General features: G+C 38.1%; 1 protein-coding gene and 1 pseudogene across 9 annotated transcripts in view; both read left to right on the forward strand.

Annotated features, from left to right (window-relative positions):
- The window catches only part of ENTPD1 (ectonucleoside triphosphate diphosphohydrolase 1), a 135,636-nt gene that overhangs the window by 37,243 nt on the left and 82,609 nt on the right, over positions 1-15,784 (forward strand). The window lies entirely within an intron of this gene.
- Positions 159-917, forward strand: LOC112914171 (large ribosomal subunit protein uL1 pseudogene; annotated as a pseudogene).

Here is a 15,784-nt window from a genome sequence, read left to right on the forward strand (position 1 = left end):
CCACTCTGAATTCTTGCCCTCTGAATTGCCTCCTCCTTACCCTGATGATAATCTATCTGTTTTTGGATTAGCAGTACATAATGGGAACTCAACAAATATTTAATAAACTAAGTATTATGTTAGTTGATGTTTATCCAAGAAACAGGAGGCTGGTTTAAAAGGGTATCTATGACTCTTTTCTGGTTATTGTGTGTGGCACTGAAAGCAGCACAGTCTCCCATGACGCCCTGTATCAGGGAGTGCGGGAAGTCCTGCAGGGAAACCAGCCTAAGAACTGGCAATGTTTGGAGAGGGTGGAGCTGCAGATCAGCTTGAAGAAGTATGATGCGGTGAAGGACAGACACTTCTTAGGCACCATCAGGTTTAAGTCTACTCCCAGCCCAAGTTCTCCATATGAGTTTTGGGGGACTGGCAGCACTGTGATGAGGCCAAGGTTGTGGATATTCCCCACATGGACATTAAGGTGCTAAAGAAACTCAACAAGAATAAAAAATCAAGGAGCTGGCTAAGAAGTATTATGATGCCTTTTTGGCTTCAGAATCTCTAATCAAGCAGATCCACAAATCCTGGACCCAGGCTTGAATAAAGCTGGCAAATTCCCTTCCTTGCTGACTCACAGTGAGAACATGGTGGCTAAAGTGGATGAAGTGAAGTCTACAATCAAATTCCAGATGAAGAACATGCTGTGTCTGGCAGTGGCCATTGGTCCCATGAAGATGACAGATGATGAGCTTGTGTATAGCATCCACTTAGCTGTCAATTTCCTAGTGTCGTTGCTCAAGAATTGGCAGAACATCTGGGCTTTAGACATCAAGAGTACCATGGGCAATTCCCGGCACCTGCACTAATACACAGTTTAATAAACCCTAGTGCTACCAAAATAAACAAACAAATAAAAGGGGACCTATGAATTTGCAGTAGAGTTCCTGCTGGTATATACTGCTCTTTTATGTGCTCTATTAAGATATCCCTCAAAGTGAATACACTGAGAAATGAGATGCATCCCTGCTAGGTGGGTGAGCTTCAGAGTTGATGTGGCCAGGGCACCCACTTTGGCCAGTCCAGCTTTAGCAGAACTTCAGCCCCCACTCCCCATTCAGCCAGGGGCCAAACTGGAGATCTCAGATGCCTCATAGTACAACCTTACCATCTTTGAACAGAACATCTGGTTCCAGAAATAGTGCCTCCCTAACCCTGTTAAATAGCAACCTTATAGTCTGAGACAATGTACTCTGGTAATAGAGGAAAAACATACTGCAGAGGTAGGCCCAGGATAAAATCATAAAGTACATTAAATTTGTTCCCAGCACTCTCCTTTTTCTCTTTCTGGCATACCTTCAAAGCAATTTGATGAATATCATTGTGTGTCTACCATTATGTCCCTATGCCAGATGTGTGGGACTATAAACAGTTTGCTCACAGTCTAGTGAGGAAGACAGACTTGTATACAACACACTCTAATTGAAACCAGACCCTGTGAAGTGCTAATAATAATAGCTCATAGTTTATGGTCAGTTGGCCATAATCTATGACATAAATCAAATAAACATTGTTTATTATGTGCCAGGCACTGTCCCATGTAATCTTCACAAGAAACCTGTGATAGAGGTTTCTGCATCTTATAGCTGTGGAGGGAAGTGACTTGGCCAAGGTCACAGAGCTAGGAGTATAGGAAGAAGGGGAATTTATTCTAGTCAAGGGTAAATAACATGTAGTGTTATGTTAGTTTCAGATGTATAATATAATGATTCAATAATTCTATTTTTTAAAGATATTATTCATTTTTAGAGAGAGACGGAGGGCAAGGTGAAGGGGGGGGGTGGCAGGGAGAGTGACAAGCAGACTCTGCGTTGAGTGCAGAGCCTGATATAGGGCTAGATCACATGACCCTGAGATCTTGATCTGAGCCAAAGTCAAGAGTCAGATGCTTAACAGACTGAACCACTCAGGTACCCCAAGAATTCAGCTGTTCCGTACGTTACTTAGTGCTCATCATAAGTATATTTTTAATCCCCTTCACCTATTTCACCCATCCTCCCACCCACCTCCCCACTGGCAACTACCAGTTTGTTCTTCATATTTAAGAGTCTATTTTTGTTTGTCTTTTTCTTTGTTCATGCATTTTATTTCTTAACCAAATGAGTGAAATCATATGGTATTTGTCTTTCTCTGACAGACTTACTTCACTTAACATTATACTCTTTGGATCCATCCGTGTTGTTACAAACAGCAAGATCTTATTCTTTATTCTTTTTGTATGGCTGAGTAGTATTCCATTGAATATATATACCACCTCTTCTTTCTTTCTTTTATTTTATTTTATTTTTTGAAAGTAAGCTGTATGCCCAATATGGGGCTTGAATTCACAACCCTGAGATCAAGAGTTGCATGTTTCACTGACTGAGCCAGCCAGGTGCCCCTACCACCTTTTCTTTATTCATTCATCTATCAATGGACACTTGGGTTTCTTTCGTATCTAGGCTATTATAAGTAATGCTGTAATAAACATAAGGGGGCATATACTTTTTTAAATTAGTGTTTTTGTTTTCTTTGAGTAAATACTCAGTAGTGGACTTATTAGGTCATATGGTAGTTCTATTTTTATTTTTTTGAGGAAGCTCCATACCGTTTTCCACAGTAGCTGTACCAGCTTGCATTACCACCAACAGTGCATGAGGACTTCTTTTTCTCTACATCATCCCCAACACTTATTATTTCTTGTGTTTTTGATTTTAGCTAATCTGACAGGTGAGAGGTGCTATCTCATTGTGGTTGTGATTTACATTCCCTGATGATGAGTCATGTGTCTTTCATGTGTCTGTTGGCCATTTGTACGTCTTTTTTGAAAAACAACTATTCATGTCCTCTGTCCATTTTTAAATGGACATTTTTTTGATGTTGAGTTGTATAAATTCTTTGTATATTTTGAGTATCAACCGCTTGTCAGATGTATCATTTGCAAATATCTTCTCCCATTCAGTAGGATGCAACAGTGCATGAGGACTTCTTTTTCTCTACATCATCCCCAACACTTATTATTTCTTGTGTTTTTGATTTTAGCTAATCTGACAGGTGAGAGGTGCTATCTCATTGTGGTTGTGATTTACATTCCCTGATGATGAGTCATGTGTCTTTTCATGTGTCTGTTGGCCATTTGTACGTCTTTTTTGAAAAACAACTATTCATGTCCTCTGTCCATTTTTAAATGGACATTTTTTTGATGTTGAGTTGTATAAATTCTTTGTATATTTTGAGTATCAACCGCTTGTCAGATGTATCATTTGCAAATATCTTCTCCCATTCAGTAGGTTGTCTTTTTGTTTTCTTGATTGTTTCCCTTGTTATGCTTTTTATTTTGGTGTGGTATCAATCATTTAATTTTGCTTTTGTTTTCTTTGCCAGAAGATACATATCTAGGAAACTATTTCTAAGGGTAATGTCAAAGAAATTATTGCTTGTATTTTCTTCTAGAAATTTTATGGCTTCGAGTATCACATGTAGGTCTTTAATGTATTTTGGGTTTATTTTTGTGTATGGTGTAAGAAAGTAGTCCAGTTTCATTCTTTCGCATGTACCTGTCTAGTTTCCCAACATCATTTGTGGAAGAGACTATCTTTTTTCCATTGGATATTCTTGCCTCCTTTGTCATAATCTATGACATAGTCAATTGACCATAAAATTGTGGGTTTATTTCTGAGCTCTTTATTCTATTCTATTGACCTATGTGTCTATTTTTGTGCTAGTAATATACTGTTTATAGTATTATAGCTTTGTAGTATATCTCGAAATCTGAGGCTGTGGTACCTCAGTTTTATTTCTTTTTTTCAAGATTGCTTTGGGTATTTGGGGTCTTTTGTGGTTTCCTACAGATTTTATGATTATTTGTTCTAGTTCTGTGAAAAATAGTGTTGAGGACTTCATTAAATATGTAGATTGCTTTGGGTAGTATGGATGTTTTAACAATATTGATTCTCTCAATCTGCGAGTATGAGATATCTCATGTGTCATCTTCAATTTCTTTAATCATTGTTTTATAGTTTTAGAAGTTTTTTTGTCTCCTTGGGTAAGTTTATTTCTAGATATTTTTTTCTTTCTGGTACAATTGTAAATGGAATTGTTTTCTTAATTTCTCTTTCTGCTATTTCATTATTAGTGTATAAAAATGCAACACATATCTGTATATTAATTTTATATCCTGCAACTAAACTGAATTCATTTATCAGTTCTAGTAGTTTTTTTTTTTTTTTTTTTTTTGTGGAGTCTTTAGGGTTTTCTATATATAGTGTGGATGTCATCTACAAATAGTGAAAGTTTTCCTTCTTCCTTACTAATTTGGATGCCTTTTATTTCTATTTCTTGTCTGATTGCTGTGGCCAGGACTTCCAGTTCTATGTTGAATAAAAGTGATGAGTGGGCATTTTTGTCTTCTTCCGGATTTTAGAGGAAAGGCTTTCAATTTTTCACCATTATGATGTTACCTGTAGTTTTTTTTATGTTGAAGCATGTTTGCTCTAAACCTACTTTGAGTTTTTAGCATGAGTAGATTTTGTACTTTGTCAAATACTTTTTCTGCATCAATTGAGATGGTCATATGGTTTTTATCCTTTCTCTTGTTAATGTGATATATCATGTTGATTGATTTGCAAATATTGAACCACTCTTGCATCCCTAGAATAAATTCCACTTGATTGTGGTGAATGATTTTTTAAATGTATTGTTGGATTTAGTTTGCTAATATTTGTTGAGGGTTTTTTAATCTATGCCCATCAAAGATATTGGCCTGTAGTTCTCTTTTTTTGTAGTGTCTTTATCTGGTTTTTGGTATTAGGGTAATTCTGGCCTCATAGAATGAACTTGGAATTTTTCCTTCAGCAGAGGGGGAATCTAGACCCACATATTTATGCTGGAAAGCCTGGGTTCCTAATAGATAAATTATCTTACCTCCTTAAGACCTTTAATAGAAGTCTAAAGAAAATGCCATGAGAAACATAATAGAGAGTGATGATTTCTGACAGAAATTCTCCAAGAATGGGAATTTCAGTTCAACATAGAAAGATAGGTAGAGACTGGTGCCCACCACAAGCTCCTTCCAAGTCCCAGCAGTGCTTAAAGACCTTTTCTTTCTTTTTTACCAAAACTACAGCCTATAGCTCTATTACCATTTTTAAGTTCCAAGCAGGGAATCTATTCTCCTGTCCATCCTGGCGATTTGAGGGCAGAAGTCCAAAGTGTGGTCTTGACTGCGAGGTTGGGATTACTTTCATGTAAGTGAATTAAAATCTTTGCAAAGTAATCAGCTGCACATTAAATGATTTTTTTTTTATGAGAGTCACAGAGACAGAGAGAGAGAGAGAGAGAGAGAGAGAGAGAGGCAGAGAGGCAGAGACACACAGGCAGAGGGAGAAGCAGGCTTCATGCACCGGGAGCCCAATGTGGGATTCGATCCCGGGTCTCCAGGATCGCGCCCTGGGCCAAAGGCAGGCGCTAAACCGCTGCGCCACCCAGGGATCCCATTAAATGATTTCTTAATCATGATTGTATTCCATGGTCATTAGGCACATATGATAAAGAGGTTTTGCAAATAATGGCGATTGGTCTTAATTTTACTTGGCTATACCACATTTTAAGAGTATTTTCTTCTTTTGTGTTGTCTTTTTGGTTGCCTCTGTACTTTAAAACCAGTGATTGTGCCTGGGGACATTAGCATGTAATTCCACCTGCCACGGGTTGAGCAGTGCTCGGCTCAAACCTGTGTAGAGTGAAGGTGAGGCCTGGAGAAAATCAGGGTCCATTCTTTGAGAGTCTTTGGAGGGAGGCTAGAATTGAGGGCAGCTCTTGTGGTAAAGAAGCATCAAACTTCTTGAGGTTTGATAGAAGTACAGAAGAGCAGAGGCATTAATTAGCTCTATCTTAGTGAATCAGTGTGTGGGTTCTAAGGCAGTGTTTCTCAAACTCTAATGTATATGTGCATCATTCGGGATCTTGTTAAAATGCACATTCTGATCTAGTAGCCTTTGGGTGGGGCCTGAGAATCTGCATTTCTAATAAGCTCCCAGGTGATGATAATAATGGTGCCCTCCACTGGCCACACTTCAACTCGCCATATTATAGGATCCCTGCATGCCTTAGTCTCAGGGCTCATTTTCGTACCAAGTGACCAATCTCTTTCTCCCTCAGTGCTACCCCACCCCCACCAAGCTGCTGCTTTGGGCCCCTGATCAGCTATGTCATTGCAGGATCCTGGGAAATCTAATTCATTCATTCATTCATTCATTCATTCATTCAATATAGGTCCTAGAACAGGAAGTTGAGGCCTCCAAGTTGCCATAAAGAAGTCTGAATCTTTATTGTACACAAACTATTATTACACAAAAAGATCCTGTGTTGGAGTCCTAAACATCTCCCACCTTTTCTCCATGGCTCCAAGTTTCCCTAAGCTGCTTTCATTCCCTGCCTCCAACCTGAGAAGTATTGGAGCAGAACTTTGGCTGTCTCTAGAACACTTTGCTGGATGTTTGTTGTGCCGGGGACCTGGGGGAGAACTCAGGGCACTGAGACTGGGAACAGTGTTCCTGGGGCATTGTCTCCACTCTACAGAAGTGAGGTGGGAATGATTCCAGGTAAAAGGGGGGGAAGTGGGTGTAGAGAGGACCAATGGAATTTCTTTAGTTTGAAAAATTTAGAGAATATGAGGAAAAAGGAAGCTGGTGGAGAAAAGAAGGCAGAGGAGAGTTTGCGTAACAAGCTGCCATCCTGCAGTTTTTGTGCTAGAATATCATAAAACTTTAGAGTCCCAGGAACAATGGCAGTACATGTCCTTCATAAAGAAGTATTTCATTTTGATTCATAGGAAGGATGTGGACAATTCCTTTATGTCCATGAGAGTGTAAGTAATAAGGCACATGCCCATTAAAGAAAACATGAAAATAGAGATTAGGAGAGAGAAGAAAAACAATCACTTCTGACAATATCTTGGTGTATTTCCTTGTAGTTACTTTTACTATGCCTATGTTGTTTCTCTCTTTTAGCATTTACTTGGCTAAGATCTTGAAAAATTATGAGGTGGCATTGTGATCATTAGGCTGTACATACAGTTTTATTTTATTATTTTTTAAAGATTTTATTTATTTGTTCATAAGAGACATGTAGAGAGAGGCAGAGACACAGGCAGATGAAGAACCAATGGGAAGAACCACTGATGTGGGACTTGATCCCAAGGACCCTGGGATCATGCCCTGAGCTGAAGGCAGACGCTCAACCACTGAACCACCCAGACGTCCTTGTACATACAGTTTTAAAGCCTGGCTTTTTTTTTTCTTGTCCATTCCATGGTTTATTTTTATTTAAAAAAAATTTTTTTTTGGAGTTCATTTTGCCAACATATAGCGTAACACCCCGTGCTCCTCCTGCCAAGTGCCCCCCGCATTGCCCATCATCCAGTCACCCCAACCCCCCCGCCCACTTCCCCTTCCACTACCCCATGTTCCTTTCCCAGAGTTAGGTGTCTCTCATGTTTTGTCACCCTCACTGATATTTTCACTCATTTTCTCCCCTTTCCCTTTATTCCCTTTCACTAATTTTTATATTCCCCAAATGAATGAGGCCATATAATGTTTGTCCTTTTCTGATTGACTTATTTCACTCAGCGTAATACCATCCAGGTCCCTCCACATCAAAGCAAATGGTGGGTATTCGTCGTTTCTAATGGCTGAGTAATATTCCATTGTATATATATACCACATCTTCTTCTTTTTTTAATAATAAATTTATTTTTTATTGGTGTTCAATTTGCCAACATACAGAATAACACCCAGTGCTCATCCCGTCAAGTGCCCCCCTCAGTGCCCGTCACCCATTCACCCCAACCCCCTGCCCTCCTCCCCTTCCACCACCCCTAGTTCGTTTCCCAGAGTTAGGAGTCTTTATGTTCTGTCTCCCTTCCTGATATTTCCCACACATTTCTTCTCCCTTCCTTTATATTCCCTTTCACTATTATTTATATTCCCCAAATGAATGAGACCATATAATGTTTGTCCTTCTCCGATTGACTTACTGCACTCAGCATAATACCCTCCAGTTCCATCCACGTTGAAGCAAATGGTGGGTATTTGTCATTTCTAATGGCTGAGTAATATTCCATTGTATACATAAACCACATCTTCTTTATCCATTCATCTTTCGATGGACACTGAGGCTCCTTCCACAGTTTGGCTATTGTGGACATTGCTGCTATAAACCTTGGGGTGCACGTGTCCCGGTGTTTCACTGCATCTGCCTGGCTTTTGGTATAGAAGTGAAGCACAAGTATTTCTTTATTAGCCTAGTCTCTGTTACCATAATTTTTTAGTCATCATAGAGTTTATTTAATAATTCTCCTCTTATTGAACATTTATGTTGTTTCTGTTTCCAGTAAGCATCTTTATGCATGATGTTTTTCTATACGTAGGGTTGCATGTTAGGATAGGATCCCAGCAGTAGAATTATATGGATTAAAAAAACTGGTGAATAGGGGCACCTGGGTGTGCAGTTGGTTAGGCGTCTGCCTTTGGCTCAAGTCATGATCCCGGGGTCCTGGATCAAGCCCCACATCAGCCTCCCTACCTAGCAGGGAGACTGCTTTTCCTTCTCCCTCTGCCCCTCCCCACTGCTTGTGCTCTCTCTCCATATCTCTCTTTCTCAAATATAGAAATAAAATCTTTAAAAACAAACAAAACCCAAAAACTTGTGAATAGTTTTTAAAGTTTTTGATTACTGTTGCCAAGTTACTTTCTCTAAAGCTGGACCCTCCATGCTCTCACAAGCCTTTCGGGTTTTGCTACATCCCTGACACCTTCCATGTGTTTTGTATTTTTTTTTTAAATAATCTCATATACTTTTATGTTGTTTTAATTTGTATTTCTTTAGTTACCAGTAAATTCAACATTTTTCACATTATATGCTTCTTTTTCTATCCTTTGTCCATTTATTACTTATTGGATTTTATGTTTTCAAATTAATTTATGTGAACTCTTCATCAAATAAAGATATTCAAGTTTTTCTGCTATATCCACAGCAGTTTTAATGAATCTTCTTAGTGTTTTTTTATACAAAGACTGATAGCTATAAATAGATCCAGTACAGGGCAGCCTAGGTAGCTCAGTGGTGTAGTGGCGCCTTCGGCCCAGGGCGTGATCCTGGAGACCCGGGGTCGAGTTCCACGTTGGGCTCCCTGCATGGAGCCTGCTTCTCCCTCTGCCTGTGTCTCTGTCTCTCTCTCTGTTTCTCACGAATAAATAAATAAAATCTTAAAAAAAAAAGATCTAGTACACTTTTATCTGTGGTAGTAGTTTGATACTGCATTTTTATTGTCTCTTTAATGTAGGATAATATGTATTTTATAAGTTCCAAGTAATTGTTATTTTTGTTTAAACCATTAATTTTAATTAATCTTTCATTTTATTTCACAATGGTTAGAGAATATGGCTTTATAATTTCTGAGGTTTCTCTGTGTTTAAGCAAGTAGTGAATTTTTATAAATCTGTGAATGGCTATAAAGAAGATATGTTCTGTTTTTAAGATGTAAAAGTGGGTATTTACAAATCTATCTAGCCGTTTCAATCATATGGTAACCCTTCCCAACCAATTTTCTGCCATGTGAAATTATAGTCTATATACATTATTTTCAGTTCCAGTGGGAAAAATGTGAGGTGAATAATTTTTATTGTGGCTTATTAGAAAAGTGGGGGCAGGATGGAAAGTTGGGAATATAGAGGGAAGGTAAAGTAGATGCAGAGAAAGAGAAATTCAGTGTTAGGGAAGAGAAAAGGAAGTGAGATGAAGTGCTCAGAAGGCTTTTGAACCTTCATGGCTGAACCTTGAAGCTGAATCTTGCAGCTGAACTTTGCATGGCTACTTAACTTTAGGAAGTATGGAATGGGTGTGAGTGAGAATTACCAAGCCTTTCTCTTCCAACTAACCATGGCAGGCCCCAGGAGGCTGGAACCAGGCCCTGGGTCTTTTGGCAGAATTTAAGAGGTGGGGTCAGAATTCTGAACAGTAAAATTGAAACAATATTGCTTACATGGATAAAGACTCAGACACATGCACAAGAAGACATCTGAAGCAATGTGTCATCAGCAAAATAATTTTTTTAGGCTTCGTGCTGAAAAGGCAGGGTAGGGAAGACCTGAACAACCCCTGTTTCCGGTGAACAGAGTTAGTTAACAGAAATTAATAGTGCAAATCTTACAGTTTCTAATTTAAGCTATGTAAAAATGTTGTTGATACCATCTTTTGCTTAATGTCTTCTTTTTATTGCTTTATTTTGGTGGGTTTAGAAAGATATTTTTCATAGAAATGGTGCTTTTTCATAGATTTACTTTCTTTTTCTTCTTTTTCAGTCAATATAGTAACTGAGGTAGGCTGCAAAGATTACAGCTCCTAATCCCTAGAATTCACCTATGTTATCTTATGTTGAAAAAGAGTCTTTGCAGAAGTGATTACATCAAGGATCTTGAACTACGATTATTCTGGATTATCCAGGTGGGCTCTAAATGCAACCAGAAATGTCCTTGTAAGAGGGAGGGAGTGGGAGATCTGATATAGAAGGCAGTGTAACACTGAAACAAGATGCTACAGGGCTGGCTTTGAATATGAGGGAGTGGATCACAAGCCAAGGAATGTGTGGAACTTAGTTTAAAAGGTGGAAAAGGGAAGGCAGACCTGCCAATACCTCGATTTCACCACAGTGAAACTGATTTCAGACTTTGGACTTGTAGAACTGGAAGAGAGTCAATGTGTATTTTGCTTTAAGCCACTGAGTTTGTGGTAATTTGTTATGGCAGTCATAGGAAGCTAATATATTAAGTTTTTAATAAGTGGAAGTGGTGGTGGCTTTAGTTAGTTAACCTATAGGTTTAGTGTGTATTGGGCCACCTGCTACTCTTAACAACTGTTAGCTCAGTTTTCAAACACTGTTTGAAATTGGTACTGTTTAGTGTTCCTATCTTACAAATGAGAAACTGAGGAATGAGTAGTTAAGTGACTTATGTAAAGTCTTTCCATTAGTAAGTGTTAAAGTTGAGATTTGAACCCATAGTTGTTGATCTTATTATTATTTTGAGGTATAATTCACATACCACATAATTCACCCACTTAAAATCTACTTTTCAGTGTTGTTGTTGTTGTTTTTTTTTTTTTTTTGGTCATCACCACAATCAATTTTATAACACTTTATTATCCTCAAAAGAAACCCTGTATCCATTAGCAGTTGCTTCCATTCCCTCCCTATGTACCGTTTCTTCCCCTACAGCCCTTGGCAAACACTATTCCACTTTCTGCTATAGTTTTGCCTATTCTGAACATTTCATATCATATATTCCACTGTATGGATAAACCACATTTTATCCATTCATCAGTTGATGGATATTTGGGGTGTTTCTACTTTTTGACATTATAAATAATGCTGCCTTGAACATTCATATACAAGTTTTTGTATGAGCCTATGTTCTTAATTTCTCTTGTATATATACCTAGAAATGGAATTTCTGAGTCATATGTCTATACTTAACCATTTGAGGAACTGCTGAACTATTTCCCAAAGTAGCTGCATCATGTTACATTCCCACCAGCAGTGTATAACATTGTCTCTCTCCATCCTTACCTAAACCTTTTTTTATTGATCTTTGATTATAGCCATTGAGTGTGAAGTGGTATCTCATGGCATTGATTTGCATTTTCTTGATGTCTAATGATTCTGAACATCTATTCATGTGTTTATTTATTTATTTTAAATATTTTATTTATTTATTCATGAGAGACACAGAGAGGGAGAGAGAGACAGAGACATAGGCAGAGAGAGAAGCAGGCTCCATGCAGGGACCCGATGTGGGACTCAATCCTGGGACCCCAGGATCACGCCCTGGGCTGAAGGCAGATGCTCAACTGCTGAGCCACCTAGGCGCCCCTATTCACGTGTTTAATGGGTATTTGTGTATCTTCTTTGGAGAAGAAATCTTTGCCTAATTCAAAGTCATGAAGATTTGCACTTACGTTTTTTTCAAACAGTTTTGTATTTTTAGCCCTCACATTTAGGTCTTTGATCCTTTTTTTAAAAAAAGATTTAAAAAAAAAATTTATTCATGAGAGACAGAGAGAGAGAGAGGCAGAGACACAGGCAGAGGGAGAAGCAGGCTCCATGCAGGGAGCCTAAAGCAGATGCCCAGCCAACTGAGCCACCCTGGTCTTTGAACTACTTTGAGTAATTTTTTGTATGTTGTATGAGGCAGGGGCCTAACTTCATATGAATATCCAGTTGTTCCAGCACCATTTATTGGAAAGACTGTTCTTTTCCTCAGTGAATTTCTTGGCATCCTTGTTGAAAATAACTTGACTGTAAATTGAAAGGACTCTCAGCTCTATTCTACTGATCTGTATGTCTATCTCTGTGTCGGTTCCACACTATCTTGATTACTATAATTTTGTAGTAAGTTTGGAAATCAGAAAGTGTGAGTCTTTCAATTCTGTTTTCTTCTTCAAGATTGTTTTTACTATTTTGGGTCCCTTGAATTTCCCTATGAACTTTAGGATCAGCTTGTCAATTTCTGCAAAGAAACCAGCTGGAATTTTCATTTTATTTTCCATGTAACCTCTATGAACCACTTGCTTTTAAAAATCCAAGTTGAATCTGTTTTCATGCAGGAATTTAAATATATTAGTGCACATTTATTTTACTTGCCATTCTTATTTTATTCTCACATTATGCTTTTTGCTATATAGACACTGCACTTTTGCTTATTTGTTTTTATCTGTATTTCTGCAAAGCTGTGCATAACAGGCATCTTATTTTAATTTTTATCTGTGGCTATCTTAAAAGAAAAGAAAAACATTCCTGAGCTTCAGTTTATCTTAATATCAAAGTGAAAACAGGAGTAATTTTGACTGTCTCATGAAAATAATAATTTAAGAGCTTTTGGTTCCCTGGCTCCTCCTTTCTTTTTGTAATTATTTAATCTGATAATATTATAAATTCAAATATTGAAAACCCTATTAATCATTTATTTCACAAGTTTTCCCTTTTTATTTAGACATTAATATTTATACCCATCCCTCCACGATGTTAATTGGTTTCAATATAGTTCTTTTTTCACTGTGCCTTTATTTTATTTATTTATTTATTTATTTATTTATTTATTTATTTATTTATGATAGTGAGAGAGAGAGAGAGAGAGAGAGAGAGAGGCGCAGAGACACAGGCAGAGGGAGAAGCAGGCTCCATGCACCGGGAGCCTGATGTGGGATTCGATCCTGGGTCTCCAGGGTTGCGCCCTGGGCCAAAGGCAGGCGCCAAACCGCTGCGCCACCCAGGGATCCCCTCACTGTGCCTTTAAATCCCATCTTTGAGTTCTTAATTTTGTTTCCCTTCACAATCTAATAGGTGTACCAAAGTAATTTTTCAGAAAGGGCATCAGTGTGGTAAATGAGTGACAACTTCTCTAAATATAGAAATCTTATCCCCATCAAGTAATTGAAGATATTCCTCCATTGTCTTGAGATGTCTGATGCTGAAAAGAAGTTTGAGGACAGATGTTTTTCAGCCTGAACTTTGTTGTCTATTCCTGACATTTATACTTCTTATAGTAAGACAACTGAATATAGACTTCCTTTCATAGATTTTTGCCTAGCATATAGTAAACCCTCTTGATTCCAAGTTCAGGACTTCTTTAGGAACAAGAAAGATTTCTCTTGTCATAACTCTCATCAGTATCCCTGCTTTGTTCATTATTTGCCCTCAGGGACCTATAATTTGGATCTCTAATTTTTGAACACCATCTACCTTACCCTCCCTTCTTCCTCCTCCTTCTCTCTCTCTTTTTCTTTTTTCCTTTCTTTCTCTCTTTCTTCGTTTCTTTCTTTCTTTCTTTCTTTCTTTCTTTCTTTCTTTCTTTCTTTCTTTTCTCTCTTTCCTTTTCTTTCCTTCATTTGTTTTTCTTAGTATTCTGAAAATATTTTCCTAAGACTGTGTTCTACATCACTGATTCAATTTTCCTTAATTATCTCCAATATAAACTTTCATTCAGCTGCAGTGTTTTTGGTTACCATGAAATCTTTTATCTTAGTCTGTTCTCTTCTCATAGCAACATCCCCTTGTATCTAACTAAAAAGTAAACAAAGATTTCTCTCTTTCCTGTATTATATCTATTTTAGAGACAAGCTTTTCCTTACTATTCTTTCTACTTTACTGCAAAATTTGTTTTTTGATGATTGTGTTTTTTGTTTGTTTGTTTTTTATTGGAGTTTAATTTGCCAACATATTGCATAACACCCAGTGCTCATCCCATCAAATTTGTTTAACCTGAGGCCTTACCCTTAAAAAGGGGAGATTCCTTTCGTATGTGTGTACAAATTATGTGTATTTTTTTTACCTTATCCTAAAAATAATTTCAAGAAATATGAGGGTAAATTCATCCTAGTCCAATGTTAGAGATGTTTGGAATGCGTAGTCTACCCTTGGCTCTCTCAGATTCCCCTTGGATCCTGGAAGAATGCAGTCACCAAGTGCTAGATCCCCTTCTATGTGTGGGAAGACATTTTAGTCCTCTAGCCAAAATAAGCTCACTCAGATCCAGGAAAGAAGTCAAAAGTCCTGTTCTCATATAGTGATGTTTGAGAGGATAATCTACAGTTGTCAGAATTTTTCTCAGTCTTGTTGTCCAGAGGCATAGAGACAACCAGGAAGGACCCATCTCAGGACCAATTTTCTTGCTCTTGTCCCTTCCGCACTAAAAGCAATTTATGTTGAACTGGAGAGTGAGCTAAGTAATACCTTTTTATGGAGATCAAGTCTAAGATCTCTTTATACTCATGATAGACACATGGCTGCCAATTCACAGAGGCAAAAGCAAACGCAAACAAACAAAACAAAGCAAGACAAAAACAACAAACCTGGGGCTTTCCAAAAAGTTCCCCCTGCTTCTCCCATCACACGCTACTGTTCTCCCATAATAGTCTTTTGTTGTTTCTAAGTTAACGGGTGTTGGGAGGGCTAACTAAAGCCTCTGCTTACTTGCCTCTGCTTATGCTGCCATGTCTCAGAAGAGATGATCCTGGCCATCAGTGTCATGTCTTAATTCTAATGGATTCACATTTCATTTGGAGGAAAACTCCATTTTTTTCAAGGCATAGTTATAGATTTTCACAAGAATGTGGGAGAGTGTGGCAAAGTATTTTCACTTATACTACCATTGTGCTCAGTGGTCTAAAACTTGACTTTGTGAGATCACCTGGACAGAGGTCTAGGGAATGAACCAAGAAGTTGGTGAGCAATGGGAGAACAGTATTGGGTTTCTGCAGAGCTTAGTAGGTGAGAGATGATGGGGATCTGCACTAAGGCATTGATAGTGCAAGGTGTGAGGGCAGGGGAAGGATGGAAGGAGCCAGATATTGTCTAAATCCTACCTCCTTTCTGAGGTAGAGTCTGAAGTAGAGTGCTAGATGGTTTGTTGGAAGAGGGATATATCAAAACTTATACTCAAGTTTAGATTTGAATGGTTTGGTCAAGAAATATTTATAAAGTAAGGCTCAGAAAGGGGGAAGGAGAGTAGATTTGGCAGAGGAAGAGAAAGATAACAAAGTTCACACTGGTACATGCTAAACATGAGATATTTATTTATTTATTTATTTATTTTTAAATTTTTATTTATTTATGATGGTCACACACACACACAGAGAGAGAGAGAGAGGCAGAGACACAGGCAGAGGGAGAAGCAGGCTCCATGCACCGGGAGCCCGACATGGGACTCCATCC

This window comes from Vulpes vulpes, chromosome 15 (assembly GCF_048418805.1).
Source record: "Vulpes vulpes isolate BD-2025 chromosome 15, VulVul3, whole genome shotgun sequence".
Taxonomy (NCBI): Eukaryota; Metazoa; Chordata; class Mammalia; order Carnivora; family Canidae; genus Vulpes; species Vulpes vulpes.